Raw genomic sequence first — 13,057 nt, 5'->3', positions numbered from 1 at the left:
CCACTGCTTCATCATCTGCTGGCCCAATGACACCTGCCACTGCTTCATCATCTGCTGGCCCAATAGACACCTACTGCTTCATCTGCTGGCCAATGACACCTGCCACTGCTTCATCATCTGCTGGCCCAATGACACCTGCCACTGCTTCATCATCTGCTGGCCCAATGACACCTGCCACTGCTTCATCATCTGCTGGCCCAATGACACCTGCCACTGCTTCATCATCTGCTGGCCCAATGACACCTGCCACTGCTTCATCATCTGCTGGCCCAATGACACCTGCCACTGCTTCATCATCTGCTGGCCCAATGACACCTACCACTGCTTCATCATCTGCTGGCCCAATGACACCTGCCACTGCTTCATCATCTGCTGGCCCAATGACACCTGCCACTGCTTCATCATCTGCTGGCCCAATGACACCTGCCACTGCTTCATCATCTGCTGGCCCAATGACACCTGCCACTGCTTCATCATCTGCTGGCCCAATGACACCTGCCACTGCTTCATCATCTGCTGGCCCAATGACACCTGCCACTGCTTCATCATCTGCTGGCCCAATGACACCTGCCACTGCTTCATCATCTGCTGGCCCAATGACACCTGCCACTGCTTCATCATCTGCTGGCCAATGACACCTGCCACGCTTCATCATCTGCTGGCCAATGACACCTGCCACTGCTTCATCATCTGCTGGCCCAATGACACCTGCCACTGCTTCATCATCTGCTGGCCCAATGACACCTGCCACTGCTTCATCATCTGCTGGCCCAATGACACCTGCCACTGCTTCATCATCTGCTGGCCCAATGACACCTGCCACTGCTTCATCATCTGCTGGCCCAATGACACCTGCCACTGCTTCATCATCTGCTGGCCCAATAACACCACTGCTTCATCATCTGCTGGCCTTATGACACCTGCCACTGCTTCATCATCTGCTATTTAATAACACCACTGCTTCATCATCTGCTGGCCCAATGACACCTGCCACTGCTTCATCATCTGCTGGCCCAATGACACCTGCCACTGCTTCATCATCTGCTGGCCCAATGACACCTGCCACTGCTTCATCATCTGCTGGCCCAATGACACCTACTGCTTCATCATCTGCTTCATCATCTGCTGGCCCAATGACACCTGCCACTGCTTCATCATCTGCTGGCCCAATGACACCTGCAACTGCTTCATAATCTGCTATTCCAATGACACCACTGCTTCATCATCTGCTGGCCCAATGACACCTGCCACTGCTTCATCATCTGCTGGCCCTATGACACCTGCCACTGCTTCATCATCTGCTGGCCCAATAACACCACCCACTGCTTCATCATCTGCTGGCCCAATGACACCTGCCACTGCTTCATCATCTGCTGGCCCAATGACACCTGCCACTGCTTCATCATCTGCTGGCCCAATAACACCACCTGCTTCATCATCTGCTGTTAATGACACCTGCCACTGCTTCATCATCTGCTGGCCCAATAACACCTGCCACTGCTTCATCATCTGCTGGCCCAATGACACCTGCCACTGCTTCATCATCTGCTGGCCCAATAACACCACCCACTGCTTCATCATCTGCTGGCCCAATAACACCACCCACTGCTTCATCATCTGCTGGCCCAATAACACCTGCCACTGCTTCATCATCTGCTGGCCCAATGACACCTGCCACTGCCAGGGATGACAATGAAGCTGCTCCACCACAGTCACCACCTACTTCATCGGAGTTAAGAGATGCCTTTCATAGGGCAGCAGTATAATTTTTTGATGCTGGGGCTGAATATTACTGCCTCAAGGCTATGATTTTGTCACTTTTTTTTATTATTGAGGAGGTTAGGGTGGAAGGGGTGAAAAATAATCTGTGCTGTTTTTCGACAGAAATGGTTAACAAATTCATTCAAAGCACAAAATTTACCGGAAAAAAAATTGTGTGCCATTGTGAGTGGGTTCACTTGAGATTGGGCTCCAATACGCCTCCGTGGTCTAGTGGTCAGCATGCGTGGCTTCTACGCCCAGGTTCGAATCCCGGCCTGGGCAGTCGGCGTGCAGCTCACCCAGCTGATCATCCTCCCTCTCGGGCTGGTCGATAAATGACTACCTGGGGAAACTGTGGTAACCCGGATGTCACACTGGCCCTGTGTCCCGGGGTAATGGGCTCCCTCCCACCACAGGCTCAAGGGCCAATGTTACGGAGATGAGCACCGAGGCCACGCTGCTACAGCGTATGCCCCAACTTACCTTTACCTTTATTGGCTCGACTGACAGACATGGCTTTTGCATGTCGAAGGTCACTAGCTCAATCCTTACAGCCAGCACTCTCTAACAGATTTTCCGAGTTCCCTAGAGCCTAGATTAATTTCTCGGTGTTAAATGAGGAGATTTGCACCGGCACCCAGTCATGGGTGTTACCAGATACGTTGTTACAATCCGGGGCGTCATTTGGCCTTCAAAAGTGGGAGGGACATTAGGGCAGACAGTTTATATATATATATATATATATATATATATATATATATATATATATATATATATATATATATATATATATATATATATATATATATATATATATATATATATATATATATATATATATATATATATATATATATATATATATATATATATATATATTTACCATCATTAGCTTATAACACCTTTAGGCACTGATCATATTTGCATTTTATGTAGTCTGTGATGCAGGCAGGATATTCATTAGCACCTAATTAGACTCATGCTGCTCTCTGATGAACTCACAATCAAAGATGTAGTATACCTATATGGTAGCATTGAGTAATCTTAGGTCACTTGGTAAAGTGTTCACCCAAGTCCGACGCAAGCTGACAACATAAACCTAAGCGTGTTTGCAAGCTGAGTGTTTAGAGTATTGGCATAATAATAAAAGATGCTGAAAACTGGATTCCACTACTTTACTGAATATATGAATAATTATATACTGAATTTGTAATGGAGCTAAGATAAAAAAAGCTATGTTTTCAGCGGTCATACCATGATCTCATGAAAATAATTAGGTTGACATATATAATTAATTACTACGTATTTTGGTATGATGACCATTGCACGTTAATACCATAGCTTTGCGAGCATTGAGTAATCTTAGGTCACTTGGTAAAGTGTTCACATAAGTCCGACCCAAGCTGACAACATAAACCTAAGCATGTTTGCAAGCTGAGTGCTTAGAATATTGGCATAATAATAAAAGATGCTGAAAACTAGATTCCACTAATAGAGTAATTATATATTGAATTTGTAATGGAGCCAAGATAAAAAAGCTATGTTTTTCAGTGGTCATACCATGATCTCATGAAAATAAATAGGTTGACATATATAATTAATTACTACGTATTTTATTATGATGACTAGTATTGCACATTAATACCATAGCTTTGAATCCAATGATGAATATCTTCAAGCAAGACACAAATAGCAACAGATTGGTCACCAACTCACTCAGTAAACACAATACTCCACAAAAGTATACACTGAATTCACAATAAAGTTGTTTTTCCACTTGGAACTTTGTAAACAGAAACCAAGTAACCTCGTTTTACTTCACACATGTCATGATGTTCGCGATGTGGTCACCTCGACCTTTCGTTCCTGCTCCCTCACACTGGCAGACGTCTCTAACAAGCTTTCTTACCACAATTATCTCAATACGAATAACCGGCAAGAGTAATTTGCTTTCTAACTTGATTTTAAAGCAACAATAATTATAAATCATATTCTAAATTACATTTTAATGCAATTTTAATGTCATCTTTTTCATTTGCATGTGTGTACCTTTCTGCTATAAATAAAAGTTTTTTTTCCCATGTTTTGTTTTCCTTAACTCAAATATTTCACATTTTAATCAATAACAAAGGCATCAAACACTAATTGTATGTTCAAGCTATGTTTTTTTTTCTGTTGACATAAACTACTTCGTTTTCCTTTGGTGCCATTATTTTCACATGGGTGCAGTCTATCACTCCCACAACACCGGCAAGTTGGTAGAATTCTGCTTGCTCTTCACGGATCTCCACCCTATCAAGGGGAGACTGGATAAACCTCCCGACTACCTACGGAGCACTGAGGGCGGCCAGAGTTTCCGCAATCACCCTGCTTACACTACTCTGGCTTACCCCCAAACTCATCACTTGAACACTGCAGCATTTTTCCTGTAGCCAAGTATCTTTAAGTCAAAATCACTTTCAACCCCGGGGTGAGGGAATGCTCCCTTTGAACTGGATCTTGTAGCTCTCTTCTCACCAAATCAGTCACATACTCCATTCCTGCACGGTCTAATATGTATGTCTTGACAAGTTCACCATCGTTATACAGTTCCAAAACGTCCTATCAAACTCTAAACTGCGGAGGCGGGCTGGGCGAGGAAGTTCGGTGGCCATATTGATATGGGTCTGGGTCTGGGATTCACTATTAACTTTACTATTAAATGTTTAGAAGTCCTCGCCAGCACTTCCAAGTTAATACCAAAGTTAATAGTAGGTATTAGGCTAATAGTTGTTGAGGATACACTTTGAGAGTGAAGTTAATACCAAAGTCGAAAGTTAATACCAAGTTTAGTATTAATAGTTGTCGAGGATACGGGCCCAGGCGGCCCGTAGCAGGGTGCCGACAGACCGACTCTATAGGCGATCAAAATCTATCAGACCAAGGCCCGGATTCATCAATCTTACCAACCACGCCTCCGGTATCTCTCACATTTACCGGAGCGCTACCAGAGCTGCGGCATCTTTCAAACACGGCATTCATCAACGGTATGGTAACGCTCCGGTAACTCGCACCCTAGCAACGATTGGTTGGGCTGGATAGCCAATCTCGTGCGACCTTTGATGCTGTATTTCAGCTTTCACGTGTCGTTTGTTTACTAATACGCAGACTTCAAAATCAAGACATGTGTATTGTACAGGCGTAAATACTGCCTTAAAACAAATAATTAGCGTGGTGATCCCTCAATTAGATGCGTTTTTTATGAATGAATGCACGTTACTTGTATATTTATTCTTGAAATAAAAATATACTCGCTTATGTAGCTTAGCTATATTCTGAACATTTTTGTATGTTACCTTCATAGTATTCCGTCGCCAATTCCAGCTGCGTGCCTCGCTATCACAAGATTGGGTATTATTCTAATGTTTGCCCATACTCACCCCTCGCAACCAAAATTGGCTAGGGGGCCATTGCCATCATGCCTCACTGGTGCAGCCAAGCAATGGGTGTGGGCGCGGGAAGTTGTGGCTGCTGAGGTGAATGGCGAGATCGAGTGGCTTCGTGAGTAGTGTGGAGGAGGTCAGAGCAAAATTTTACGACATTAAACTCCACAGCAAGAATATTGGAGACTTGAGACGGGAGGTGACTGTCACAGACAGAACATTATTCCCTCTGCAGTGTTTTAACAAGAAGGGAAAAGTCATGTGGGTGGACAGTTCCACAGACTTACATACTATAGAGTGCGGCCTGCACGTGAAGCCGGCCTGAGGCCGTGCACGGGTCTGCCCAGTTCATCCCAAACCGACGACTTCACACACCTCACTCCCACCCCGTTTCCTGACCCCATAATTCATTTTTGAGAAAAATGGAGACCGCCATCATCTTCCTGAGAAAATTCTGCATCACACTAGCATAAAATTGTAACAATAATGTGTAAATACACATACGAAAATCAAAGTTAAATGAATAGGGAGTACACATTTTCTTGCATTATTTATCTTCAACTCCTTCGTACTAAGCTGGTTTTCGTCACATCGGTTCTATAAGCCCAGATCCTAAATCTGCATGCTTTTCTGCTTCTGATGGTGTAGGGTACGTCACGAGGTAAAAAATACATAGGCTCAAAATCGCCTCCGAACATGAGCCGCGGCAGTATCTACCCACTTACCACGCCTGCGGTAACTCAGTTACGGGTGCTCGGAGCCGCGGTAACTTTAGCCTGCCTACCACGGCTCCGGTAAGTGGTTGATGAATGCCGATTTACCGGGTGGGCGGAGATACCGCGAGACTTACCAAACAGAGGTCCGGTAAATGGTTTGATGAATCCCGCCCCAAGTCGGTCCGTCGAAGAGGACTGACGTGTCTCTGAGAGAGAGAGAGGTATCTCCTATCATCCGTTTTCCTTACAATTATAATTAACCAGGGTTAAATGAAAGTGGGAAGCAAGGAGAGGAGGGATGGAAGGCATGGAGTCAGGGGCGGAACCAGAAAATCAATTTTGGGTTTTGGCCCGATGGTAAAATTTCATAAGTTAGCGACAGTCTCAAAACAGTGACGGCCAATGGATAGTGATGGCGGTTCTTTGCTTAAAATCCGCAGCTCCCGAGCAATCAACGCATATGTGACAAATGAAAGAAACAATTCAAATTGTACATCCGACCAGTGAAAAGGCAGATCTGAACAGGTAGAAATCATCACCATACGAGCATTCGAAGATAACTAAACGTGTATTTCGATATGTAAGCAGCAAGGGTGATCATAATACAGGTCATAAATAAATTACAAACCTAACCGATGTCGAGCTCGTAGAGCTTCGTCGCTTGAAGCACAGCCGCAACATCCGTTGTTTCAGGGCCTTTGAGGAGCTGCTTGAGCTGAAGTGCGATAGGCACTGTGTCGTCGCCGAACCGACTCTTAAACTCAGCCAAGACGTGGTCCACGAACGGAATGTACACCGCCCGGCGGTAGTACTCCTCAGCATTCTCGCCCGGAACATTTGATCGCTGGGTCTGTCGTCCACAGAGTCGTGGCACAGGGATGGTGTTATGCGATGACCCCACCTCGACCTAAAGCTCTTCCGCTTTCATGAACACGTCGTGGAAATGATTCTCCGCATCTGCTCTGAATTTGGCAACAATGGTCTCGATGCAACGAGTCGTGGCATAGGCTGACACCAGGTCGCCATCTTTTCTCTGAAGAGTTCGGCTCTGCTCGAGAGTATGCGCCAATATACACACCACTACAACCAGTCCAACGAGAAAGCGGGGGACACTATGGCGATGAGAAGGAGCCCAGCGGTGGCGTCAAGTTCTTCTTCGAGAAAAACAGCGATGACAGGCAGAAATTCAACGAAAACCAGCACTGCGTCATGCCTCTCAATCCACCTGGTGGGGCACAGAGAACAAGCTTTTCGCGCTTGGCCGAGGTAAGCTTGACAACCTCTGTGCAGCGGAGAGAGCGCATATTCGAAGAATGAACGAAGTTATACACCTCGGTCAGTGTTTGAAGAGCGATCTTCACTTCCTTGACGTCACACGCCTTCGTCAGTACTAGATTCTGCCGGTGGTTAAAGCAGTGGATTGGCTTGGCCAGGGTGTACTTCTTCATGAGAGCACACCTTTGAATTTTCCCATCATGGCACTTGCTCCATCGAAACCAAGTCCCCTGCACTTTGTCGTATCCAATCCAAGGTCTTCAGCGGTGCGCAAAAGGAGCCAGGCTAAACCTTTACCGGTGAGGCCTGGCGTGCACAACTGCACGGAAGTCTTCCCTTCTTTCCTCTTCGAAGTGCCGAATGATGAAAGTGCCTGCACTAAAACTTACTTTCTGCCTGCATGTGAGGAATGAGGTTACAAAGATTTTTTCCTAGGCCTTTAAATCTTGCTCTATAATATTCAATATACGATTCCGTAACTTAAACACTGAAAATATATAAAGAAAATCCTGAGTTCTCCAGAAATGCAACAGAAAGATATCAGTTTTCGTTTTGACTCTCTCAGAAAGTGGACATTTTAGCAGATGGGGGAGGGGGATCGTCCGACACCCAGCCCCCCGGGTACGGCGTACTACGGCCCTATACGAGTATATAGATTATTAGACGAGTGCGGGGCCCATAAGAGCGCGGGTCCCTGGGCACGTGCCCGTTGTGCCCAGGCCCTGTAGGAGAGTGAAAAATTACATCAGACACCAAAAAAAATTAAATCTTGCCTGAGCATCCCGTCCACCTCCGCATAGTAAAGCCCAAGGAACCTTAGAGGAGGAGTTTTTTTAAAGTTTGGAGGACAGCGTCCAGAGCTATCAAGCGGCGGCCGGCTTCGCTCCCCAGCTCTCTAGCTTTTTAGGGGTATCCTAAATATATTTTATGTTTTCTCAATTTATGTGTATTTCAAATATTTTAGTTATCCTAATATTTTTTTGGGGGGGGGCCCGGGCCATCTAGCTTCCCACCCCCGTATCCGCGCCTGCATATGCCTACAGCCGACGACACATTCCGTATTATAGTTGTAGCACATTATAAGGGAGTTAGGTTTCTACTCACTATCCGCAAACACTCTAGATTTTCTGGGAGGGCGGAGATTTTGGGGGGGGCCATAAATATAAAAATCTGTTTACTAGACACCTTGAGGATTACAAAAATGTAAGTGAGAAAAATATATCACCATGGTGCATGGGGACCCATCTTCCGACTAGAGTATCTTAACCGAGTATGAAGCCGACAGCTGTAGCAAAAAGTTTGAAAACGCCGTTCAAGGGAGGCTGCTGTTAAGTTTACTATTGGAAGGGATGAAAGAGTGGAGATTCTGGTTAACCCTTTCATTTGGACACGAGAAAGGAGGGGCGTGGAGTCGCTAGGGCAGGATAACGGGGCTGTACTACATGATATGGGTCCTAGCGCATGGCGGCCATGTGCCGCGCGCGCCCAGTCCCTCCTCCCCTCCCTCCCCAATCCCTGCTCTAAGGGATACGCAGCTGTTACCGGCGCCCTTCACGCGGAGATGAGGTGACGAGAGGATTGAGTAAATGATACATTGCCGTGAGGCAGCGGCGGCGTGGGGCACAGCGGGCGGAAGGCAGAGAAGAGGGCTTGGTGGAATGGGCGGCGGTGCCCGCGTGAGTGCGGCCCGTGTGTTGTGATTGGTCAACTCGCGGCCAACCCCGACATTGTGTTCTCTCCTCAGCGTCACTGTTCCTGCCACCCTTCATGTACAGACGAGCCGCTAGCAGCCGTAAGTGACTGTTACCATGGCCACAGTGCGGTGACGAGGAGCAGGAGAGGCCAGGGCCGCGGAATGAGAGGCAGGGAGCGGGGCGCGGGGCGAAGGAGAAGGACGGGTGTCGCCCGGCGGCGGGCACGTCACCAGGGGCCACTTTGTGCTTTATCTGTCGCCCTTTACTGTGACGGTACTGGCGCCTCTCACACCGAGACGAGGTAATGTGAGCTTCAGGCCAATGGAGGCACCCCGCCGGGCAGCAGCAGGGGACGGGCAGGGCAGCGAAGGGTCGGGGCGGCGTGGCGGCGGTGGCGGAGGGCGGGGCGGCAGCGGCAGCCCGTGACGTGATGGCCGTTACGATGACTCATTCACAGGTATTACACTAGCGTGGGCGGCTTTCCTGTGTCTGCGGGCTGTTGGCACTCCTCTTAGTGGACGTTGTGTTTAAAAAAAAAATCAGTATGAAGATGACGTAGCAGCGGTAAGCATGTGAGAGCTCCGGCCGTGGCGGGGCAGTGTTTGGGGCGGCCATTTTACAGTGTGAGGCGAGGCAGCGCGATGGAGCCCCGCAGGGTGTGCAGTGCACGCCGCGCCCCGTCGTCGCTCCGGTGATATCAGCTGACCATCTCGGAGTGTCCCGGGGCGTCCAGTGACTGTGTAACCTGCACGTTGATGGCGTAACACAGCAGCAGCCTTTGAACTCTACTTGACACCTCGTGAGGCAACACACACACACACACACACACACACACACACACTGTCGCCACCTCCGCCACACTCTTCAAAGCGGACGGAACAATAATAATAACAATAATAACAGTAATAACAGCCTTCAAAAAAAAAATAGAAAAAAAAAATCCAAAACTCGGCGGCGACTCTGCCAGCCTGGTCACTTTTCGGCCTCTGTTGACTACCCCGCGCCCCGCCTCGCCGCTCTCTCCCGGCTAATATTTGAGCAATTTCTGGATACCACATCAACAATGCTTTCGACGGCGGCGGGGGCAATATGTGTAATTGTGTACACAGTTTCGAGCGGGCTCTTCATCGTCCTACCTTTCCCTCGCCCGTGAATGGCCGCGTCGATAGAGTGAGGGAAAAATATCCTTGACGGGGAAACGGAGAGAATGATAGTAACTGTTGACTTCGGTGGTGCTGGTGCTGGTGGTGGTGGAGATAGGAATAGGTTGTTTTTGGTAGTTGAAGTGATGGTAGTGAAAATAAGAAATGGTGGTGGTCTTGGTGATGGTGGTGCTAATAGATTCATCACCACGCTAACACCAATCAGTCAAGAGCGTGTTTCGTTGACTCAAGGAATCATATTTAGTATAACACGGTGCAAATGACTGATTATTTTCTTCTGCTCAAATCCTCTCAGGCGGTGCTTTTGTTTTAGGTCGAAGTAAATAATTTTACATTTGCGTTTATTTCCATGCATCAGCTGAAGAAGTCGCTTTTGGCTCATAAGTGTTTTTCACATTCACGGTGCAGAGGCCTTCTCAAACTATCACTAGGCTTACATAACTACCCATAGAAGCACCCACAACCGCTATGAAAGCCTTATTGAATGTGAATGTTTGTGGATAACGATCCAGAACATCTGTTTTGAGCTACATTCAAAATTCACAACGCTTAAAGTCTTGTCGAACTATCAAAAGGTAAAGTTGGGGATACTCTGTAGCAGCGCTCCGGTGGCTCTATCAGTAGAGCGGTGCGCTGCGAGGCTTAACGGCCAAACAGGCGGCAGTTGGAGCCCCGCTCAGGCCGGATTCTTTCGGGTGACTTGGAGTGGTTACTGTCCCCCCTTGAGCAAGGGGGATGGGGTGTGTGGTGTGTGAGGTCCTCCCAGAGATCGACGATAATGAGCGGGAGGGAACCTGCTGGCGAAAGCGAGTCCTACTCGTGATCAGGCCACGGTAAATTACACACACACACACACACACACACACACACAGACACACAGGCACACAGACACTCACACACACACACACACACACACACACACACACACACACACACACAGGCACACAGACACACACACACACACACACACACACACACACACACACACACACACACACACACACACACACAGGCACACAGACACACACACAGGGATAGTTAACGACCTACTAAATTATACTCAAACGAAAAATAATCACAATACAAACAAAACTTGAAAAAAAATCTCACTCAGAAATAGGCCAACCGAAATTTCGACTCTCTCGCTCTCTCTTCGCGCACGAAAAACCATCGATATAATTTACATACAAAGTTGGTAAGTACTCCGCGCTGCACTTTTCTACGTTTTATTATTGTTTTTTCATGGGTGTTTTTTTTTTACGTTTTTTCTTCTTATTAAGGAACTTTACTTACAACAATTTTAATGTGATAATGCGTGAGAGAGAGAGAGAGAGAGAGAGAGAGAGAGGGGAAGGGAGAGGAGCAGGGTTGTTTGATTTAAATCACTGATTTAATTCAAGATTTAAATCACCGATTTAAATCAAGATTTAAATCAAATGATTTAAAAAATCATTGATTAATTTAAATCAAGATTTAAATCAAATGATTTTTTTTAAATCATTGATTTGAATCAAGATTTATATTGTTTGATTTTTTTTTATTTCATTGATTTAAATCTTGATGTTATTGCAGGGCAGCAATATAGAATGGAAAAATAAACAAATAAAACACTCTAACTTTGACATCAATGTTTTCCCTGTCAACTTCACAAATTTACCTGAGCTGCTATATGTTCAGTCAGCCACGCCTGGTCCGTCTAGTGTCCTGGGGCAGAACAAGACGTTGACCGCCTTTCGCACGTTATCTTGCTGAGGCAGAGTGATGGTTTTATAAGTATTTTACAACGTGAACCACATGTTCTTCTATGTTACCAATTTCCAAATCATGAGCCAAAACATTCAGAATGTGTGCAGGGCAACCATGGGTTAGCAACCTCTGTTCATTTGCTTTTTTTTATTACAGCTAAAGAAACAGCTCAAGGCCAACAAATAAAGCTGTAAAAAAAAAGCCCGCTCATCGCTGTTCCCACAAAAACAAAAGTAATGAGCGGCCAAAAGAGAGGTCGATCTCGGGAGGAGAGGTGTCTTAATTCTGGATCTGGATCTGGATTGATGATGCGCGGGGCAGCCGTACAGGTGCATAACACACATGTTTGTTGGCTGTTGGGGGGACGGGGGAGCCGGGTGTGCAGGGGAGGAAAGTGAGTCAAGTGTAATTGTTAGTGTTGGTGTGTTGTGGTGACAAGTGAGTGTGTATCTGTTTTCTGAATGAGTCTATTGTACCGCAGTCTGTTGAGGGAGGCTGTTCCAGTGGTGTGTGGTGCGTGGAAAGTATGAGTGCTTGTATGCGTCAGTGTTGGTGTGATATGTTTGGTATGTGTGTGTTACGAGTACATTGACTGTTTGCGTTGTGTAGGTATGTTTGTGGGTCAATGTGAGTGTTTGTGATCTTGTACATAAGTGTAAGTGTGTACTTGTCTGCGTATGTGTTCCATGTTTATCTGTTGCCCATATTGTGATGCAAGGCGTTCGAGTGTAATTGTTTGTAATGAACCTAGCCGCCTTGGTGTTGATTTGTTCTAACCTATCAATGTTTCTGTGTGTGTGAGGATCCCACACAATGGAGCAGTATTCCAGTGTTGGTCTCACAAGCGTGTCATAAGCTATGTGTTTAATGTCAGGTGTGCAGTTATGTAAATTCCTCCTCAGGAACCCCAGTGTTCTGTGGCACTGATATGGTCTATGTGGGTGTTGAATTTCAAGTTAGTTGAGAGATGGATACCAAGGTACCTGTGTGTGTGAATTGATTCTAAATCTGAATTGTGGAGAGTGTAAGTGTGATGTTGTGCGCTCTGGTGAATCTTAAAAGTTTGCATTGGTCTGGTCGGAAGTGCATCTGCCAGGTGCACCCACCGCTGGAGGGCGTCCAAGTCGTTTTGTAGTAGTCTGTAGTCGTCAGTAGTCTTTACTGCTCTAAACTATCATCGGCAAGTAGTCTAGTGGAAGAGTTAGGCGATGACAGTGGAAGATCGTCAATGTACAGGAGGAAAAGAAGGGGGCCTAGAACGGTGCCTTGTGGGACACCTG

This window comes from Eriocheir sinensis, unplaced genomic scaffold (genome assembly GCF_024679095.1).
Source record: "Eriocheir sinensis breed Jianghai 21 unplaced genomic scaffold, ASM2467909v1 Scaffold221, whole genome shotgun sequence".
Lineage (NCBI taxonomy): Eukaryota > Metazoa > Arthropoda > Malacostraca > Decapoda > Varunidae > Eriocheir > Eriocheir sinensis.
This window is presented reverse-complemented; position numbering follows the sequence as displayed.